The sequence below is a fragment of the Salvelinus fontinalis genome, chromosome 31 (assembly GCF_029448725.1).
Source record: "Salvelinus fontinalis isolate EN_2023a chromosome 31, ASM2944872v1, whole genome shotgun sequence".
In the NCBI taxonomy this organism is placed as follows: domain Eukaryota; kingdom Metazoa; phylum Chordata; class Actinopteri; order Salmoniformes; family Salmonidae; genus Salvelinus; species Salvelinus fontinalis.
In genome coordinates this window covers 16,776,106-16,783,270 of record NC_074695.1, presented here as the reverse complement: position 1 = coordinate 16,783,270, position 7,165 = coordinate 16,776,106, and positions in this window count along the sequence as shown.

Below are 7,165 nucleotides of genomic sequence, written 5' to 3'. Positions count from 1 at the left end.
TAGGCCTAATGTGCGTCTCCAGGGTCCAGTATGCCCTGTTCCTTCTCCCCGCACTAACCCTGAGATGCGTGTCCCCAGCCCGGTGCCACCAGTCCCGGCACCACGCACCAGGTCTACAGTGCGCCTCAGCCGGCAGGAGTCTGCCATCTGCACAGCGATGACTGAACTGCCCGTCTCCCCAGCGCCATCTGAGCCATCCGTCTCCCCAGCGCCATCTGAGCCATCCGTCTCCCCAGCGCCATCTGAGCCATCCGTCTCCCCAGCGCCATCTGAGCCATCCGTCTGCCATGAGCCTGCAAAGCCGCCCGTCTGCCATGAGCCTGCAAAGCCGCCCGTCTGCCATGAGCCTACTGAGCCGTCCGCCAGACAGGAGCCGCTAGAGCCGCCAGCCAGACAGGAGCCGCTAGAGCCGTCCGTCAGACAGGATCTGCCAGAGCCGCCAACCAGACAGGATCTGCCAGAGTTGCCAACCAGACAGGATCTGCCAGAGCCGCCAACCAGACAGGATCTGCCAGAGCCGCCAACCAGACAGGAGCAGCCAGATCAGTCAGCCAGCCATGAGCAGCCAGATCCGTCAGCTAGCCATGAGCAGCCAGATCCGTCAGCTAGCCATGAGCAGCCAGATCCGTCAGCTAGCCATGAGCAGCCAGATCCGTCAGCTAGCCATGAGCAGCCAGATCCGTCAGCTAGCCATGAGCAGCCAGATCCGTTAGCCAGCCATGAGCAGCCAGATCTGTCAGCCAGCCATGGGCTGTCCCTCAGTCCGGAGCTGCAGTCCCTCAGTCCGGAGCTGCAGTCCTTCAGTCCGGAGCTGCCATTCCTCAGTCCGGAGCTGCCCCTTACCCTGGAGCTGCCCCTTACCCTGGTGCTGCCCCTTACCCTGGTGCTGCCCCTTACCCTGGTGCTGCCCCTTACCCTGGTGCTGCCCCTTACCCTGGTACTGCCCCTTATCCTGGTACTGCCCCTGACCCTGGTACTGGTTCTTAGTCCGGAGCTGTCCCTTAGTCCGGAACTCCCCCTGAATGCAATGGGGTTAATGTGGAGGGGGGTCGTTTGGAGGAGGCCTAGGAGGTGGTTAGGTACTGTGGTGACGTGGGGACTACGACCAGAGCCGGAGCCGCCACCGTGGAGGGGAGCCCACCCAGACCCTCCCCTAGACTGTGTATGGTGCGCCCGGAGTTCGCGCCTCAAGGGGGGGGTTATGTCACGCCCTGGCCTTATTATTCTTTGTTTTCTTTATTATTTTAGTTAGGTCAGGGTGTGACATGGGGAATGTTTATGTTTTGTTGGTTTTGGGTGTTTATTTGGTAAAGGGGTTATGGGTTGTAGTGTATGGTTTTGTGTTGAGTGTAGATGTCTAGTATTGTCTATGGTGGTTAGTATTCTAGGAGAGTCTATGGTTACCCGAATGAGTTCCCAATTAGAGACAGCTGATTTCGGTTGTCTCTGATTGGGAGCCTTATTTAGGGTAGCCATAGGCTCTCATTAGTTGTGGGTAATTGTCTATGTAAGAACGTTAGTAGCCTGTATGTTTGTGCACAACGTTTGTAGCTTCACGGTCGTTTTGTTGTTTTTGTTAAAGTGTTTTGTGTCGTGTTCATCTTCGTGTTGTGTGTTAATAAAGAAGATGGCTTATTTTCCAAGAGCTGCATTTTGGTCCGTCAATCCACCACACGATCGTGACATGTATATCAAACTGTCATACTTTTCACCCATTACAGCTAAAGAAAACATCAGGTTTTTGTCACCAATCAATCCCCTTAACTCCCTCTTTAAAGACAACCAAAACAATACTTGCAGAATATGCTAGTAGCTAGTCAAGCTGTTTTTTCTATTTTATCATCATGCCTGGGGGGGGGGGGGGGGGGGGGGGGGGGGGGGCAGTATAAAAGCCCTCAGATCACTAAATTGTCCCAGCTGTCATGACCATCTGTACCCTAAAAGGCCATGCAGCCACACAGACACAGGGCAGAGGAGAGAGGAACAGCCTTTGTACTGGTGGCCCAGGGTTACATCACAAATGGCACCCTATTCCCTACACAGTGCACTACTTTTGATCAGAGCCCTATGGGCCCTTGTCAAAAGTAGTGCACTATATAGGGAATAGGGGTGCCATTTGGGACGTAAGCCAATGTCAGACAGCTTCTGTTTTACAGCACCAAGCTGATTAATAATGACTAAATGCCAGTCATGTGATAAACAGTGAGCTGATGGACAAGACAGGGGATAGAAAGCAGGTTTAAAGCCTGCACTGCTTTACTTTAGAAGCATTCAGAAGGAGAAGAAGAAGAAAATATGGTGTGTAATTACTGTGACAGTATCGTATTATTGAAATGAGGATTAACCTCAACATCTGGACTTTACAGTAGGCTATAGTACGAGTATTTTAAAGTTCAATCAGACCTCCATCCTTTCCTGACTTCTACAGAGTGGTGAGGAGGAGAGTAGGGGGGGATTTCAGTACATTTAGCAGGGAAATTAAACTTAAACTACAAAATTAAAATTAAACGACCACTGTCCAAACGAGTGCTTAATAAGTTATGATTGTTATCCTGATCTTCATAAGTATAGTACAGGTAGATACTGTGAAATATAAGTCTTCAAATACTGATGGAACAAACAGAGGTATTGAAAAGTCACTGTCAATCGATCAATAATATAATAGTCCTAGCAAAAATGATTGTCTTTAATTTACTATCTGTAGAAACTATGAGAAAAGAAAGGTCCAGAACTTTTGTGCAACGGTTTTCAGAGATAGATGGTAGAGATAGCTGGAAATATATATATATATGGGGGGGATTGGAAAAAAATCCAGAATCCAGATGTAGAAAAGAGGAAATAATATATGTACACATGTACAGCTTGGCCCTACACCTGTCTATTAGCTTGTAGATAGGCTACAGCTTCTCCAGTCACCTGGGCAGACACAGACAGACAGCACACATCTCCACTTGTCAAATAACATTTTTATCAATACCAGGACCACTTGAAGTTTGTCTGCATTTTGTTTTTCTGACACTCTTAACAACTTCAGAAGTCAGAACACAGGAGTGTGTGATCAAAGCGCCTCGCGATTAGTTCTGAAAACACACGAGTGCTACGCACGGCTTTGATACTCCACATCAATATTTCAATTCAACAATCGCTTGACATGCACCCGTACTCACAGAAGCAAAATACGAAAAAGAAGGAGTAAAGAGAGAGAGAGAGATCTAGGGAAGGTGGAAGGGCATGGAGAAACTATAAGAGAGATGGATTGAAGGAATCGTTAATATGTCTTTTCCTTTCAACGTCATTTTGCACAAAGTCAAATTATTTGCTTTATAGCTGATATTTATTGATTTTTGACCACATTTTCTCTTTACATCAACAACATGGAACTATCGAAAATATGATTAAGGTCCAAGCTGCCTAAATGTCACTTTCATGTCACTATCATTTCATTATACATAGGCTCATTCAGGGAGAAGATATGATAACTTTGTATGGAAGAAAAAAAAATGTGACAACTCAAATTGCTACAAAGAACATGTTGATTATTCCTACTGCTATTGTACAAGGCCTAGGAGTATTGGCTTACTGTGAACCGTAGGCATACTTTTATCTTAAGTCATCTCAACATAACAACATTTAAAATGTATGATAACTAATTTTACTGTGAAATAACTAAACTGTTTATTCATAGGATTTGCGGTGTAAACTCCCTAAAATGACTAATTCCCCACAATGCAATAGCTGTCTATTGTCACATTATACCACAGAATAATATGAATAATAGAAACATCTAGGGAACAATGGGACTGATCAATCAAGAAGCAGCTCTTCACACAATCACACAACCACACACACACACACACACACACACAACCACACAACCACACACACACACACACACACACACACACACACGCACACACACACACACACACACACACACACACACACACACACACACACACGTAAATAATTAGTTCAAACACTTGACAATGTGATTTCACAGGCATCAAGCTAATGTGGGCATTGTATTGTGCTGAAGCTTGGACCCCTGGCAGTTTATCTTACAGTGTTGTAAGAGTGACAGCAGAAGATGTGAGCATGTGTGGCATTGACAATGGCGTCTGATCTTAGCTAATGTACTCTTATGGGATTGACTGTTCTCTCAAATTAGGCTGTCCCCAAACTGTATCTGGGCTACAGATAGTATCCTTGCTGCATACTCATGTCTACAACGAGGCCACATGAATGAAGATGGCGCCACAACAGTAAGATGAAATGGGAGAATGGAGGAATAATCTACAACAGGACTGCCTATGACTGGGTTGTCTGTTGGGATCTTGTTAAATTGTTCAGCCAGGGGACTGAAGAGTAGAGAATTGGTGCCAGTGGCATGTGTCCAATCTAAATCAGTTGCACAGAGAAGAATCATAGCCTAAACACAAAGACAGAGTCTCCAACTCCTACACCTGCAGCAGAGTATCTCCCTTGAAGAGCAGTAGATGTATTTGTAAACGTACGCCCTACACACACTCCACCTCTGATGCCACTATCTGTTAGCCCCCTCAGACACAGTCTACAGCTCAGCCCCTGTAATGTAGAGAGAAGTGTCACCCCTGTCACCGCCATGCCAGGGATCAACCCGCTGTGTGTTTGTGTACGGTGAACGTAGCACAGCTTTGAGGAGGCAAGTTGAGAAATTACAGAGAGACTCTTTCATCTAATCTGCGCGCCGTAATTTGCACCTCAGTAAGTTTAATTGATGACTACTGATCAAATGCACACCTTTGAAAATAAAAATATTTTGGGGGATATTTTTTTTTCTCTTTCCGTAAAAGGAATTATTAATGCTACTGATGAGGGTTTGAAGACTATGGTGGAGTCTTCACCGACTTTCTAGTCGCCACCGATCCATGTTTCATTTTTGTTTTGTTTTGAGTATAAGGATGGATCAGTTTGGGAGGGTTTTGATCTTAAAAGTAATAGGACAAGAACAGAAAATGACGCAAATGTGAGTGATATTAGACAATGTGAGTGATAGTAGACAATGTGTCACGAATCCCGCCGAAGATGGTGCCTCTTCCTGTTCGGGCTGCGCTCGGCGGTCGTCGTCATCGGTCTACTAGCTGCCATCGATTCTCTTCTTTTTGTTTCTGTTAGTTTGGGCTGACTGGGTGCACCTGTTTTGAGTTTAGTTTTGTGGGTAGGCTATTTAAGGGCAGTAGGCCCGCTGGCTTTTGTGCGGGCTTGTTATTCTGTTTGTGGTGTTTGTATTCGTGTGGATTTTGTCCTTGTTTATTGTGGACTGGATGTTGACGCGCCCTTTTGTTGTGTGGCGTAGCCGTCTCGTTTATATTCTATTTTGGAATATTAAAATATATCCACTTGCTCGAAACTACCCTGCTCTCTGCACCTGACTCCTTCATTCACCATTGGAAACGTAACACAATGTGAGTGATAGTAGACAATGTGAGTGATAGTAGACAATGTGAGTGATAGTAGACAATGTGAGTGATAGTAGACAACGTGAGTGATAGTAGACAACGTGAGTGATAGTAGACAACGTGAGTGATATTAGACAATGTGAGTGATAGTAGACAATGTGAGTGATAGTAGACAATGTGAGTGATATTAGACAATGTGAGTGATATTAGACAATGTGAGTGATAGTAGACAATGTGAGTGATAGTAGGCAATGTGAGTGATATTAGACAATGTGAGTGATATTAGACAATGTGAGTGATAGTAGACAATGTGAGTGATATTAGACAATGTTAGTGATATTAGACAATGTGAGTGATATTAGACAATGTGAGTGATAGACAATGTGAGTGATAGACAATGTGAGTGATAGTAGACAACGTGAGTGATAGTAGACAACGTGAGTGATAGTAGACAATGTGAGTGATAGTAGACAATGTGAGTGATAGTAGACAATGTGAGTGATAGTAGACAATGTGAGTGGTAGTAGACAATGTGAGTGGTAGTAGACAATGTGAGTGATAGTAGACAATGTGAGTGATATTAGACACTGTGAGTGATAGTAGACAATGTGAGTGGTAGTAGACAATGTGAGTGGTGGTAGACAGCAGCATACCACCCTGCATACCACCCTGCATACCACTGCTGGCTTGCTTCTGAAGCTAAGCAGGGTTGGTCCTGGTCAGTCCCTGGATGGGAGACCAGATGCTGCTGGAAGTGGTGTTGGAGGGCCAGTAGGAGGCACTCTTTCCTCTGGTCTAAAAAATATCCCAATTTCCCAGGGCAGTGATTGGGGACACTGCCCTGTGTAGGGTGCCGTCTTTCGGATGGGACGTTAAACGGGTGTCCTGACTCTCTGAGGTCATTAAAGATCCCATGGCACTTATCGTAAGAGTAGGGGTGTTAACCCCGGTGTCCGGGCTAAATTCCCAATCTGGCCCTCAAACCATCATGGTCACCTAATAATCCCCAGTTTACAATTGGCTCATTCATCCCCCTCCTCTCCCCTGTAACTATTCCTCAGGTCGTTGCTGCAAATGAGAACGTGTTCTCAGTCAACTTACCTGGTAAAATAACGGTAAAATAAAAAAATGTGAGTGGTGGTAGACAATGTGAGGGGTGCGTAACTGGTGGCAGGGAAGTCAGACGCAGGAGAGCAGAACTTAGTAATAGCCGGAGCAGTTTAATAGTAAAACCAACAAAATTCAAAAGGCACTCGCACATCTGAGCAATCTTATTTGCAGGTGCATGGCAACAATTGAACAAGATGAAGGAAAAAGGAAACCGCACACTGCTCTTGATAGTATCACCAATATTTAATAAGCTTACGCATCGGCCTCACGGCCTTCGTCAGAGCTTTTGTGATTTAAAAAAATTTGCACCCTTATGTAGACCTAGCCCCACACACATCCGTTCCACGCATCGAAAGGGGTTGAGGCAAAGGGAAAACAATTAAGAGCTACCAAATATAACAATATGCATTTCATAAATATTACAAAAGTGTATAAATAAGACCTATTAAACACGTCTATAAAACCACTACAAGGACATAGCAAGTTTTCATTAGTCATTGGGTACATCGTACAAAAACAGAGTAATCTTAATTAGTTAAATAGTAAAACCAACGGCATAAGAAATACAAAGTATGGGCACAATAACCCGACACGCACCAGTCAAACAAAATGTGCAC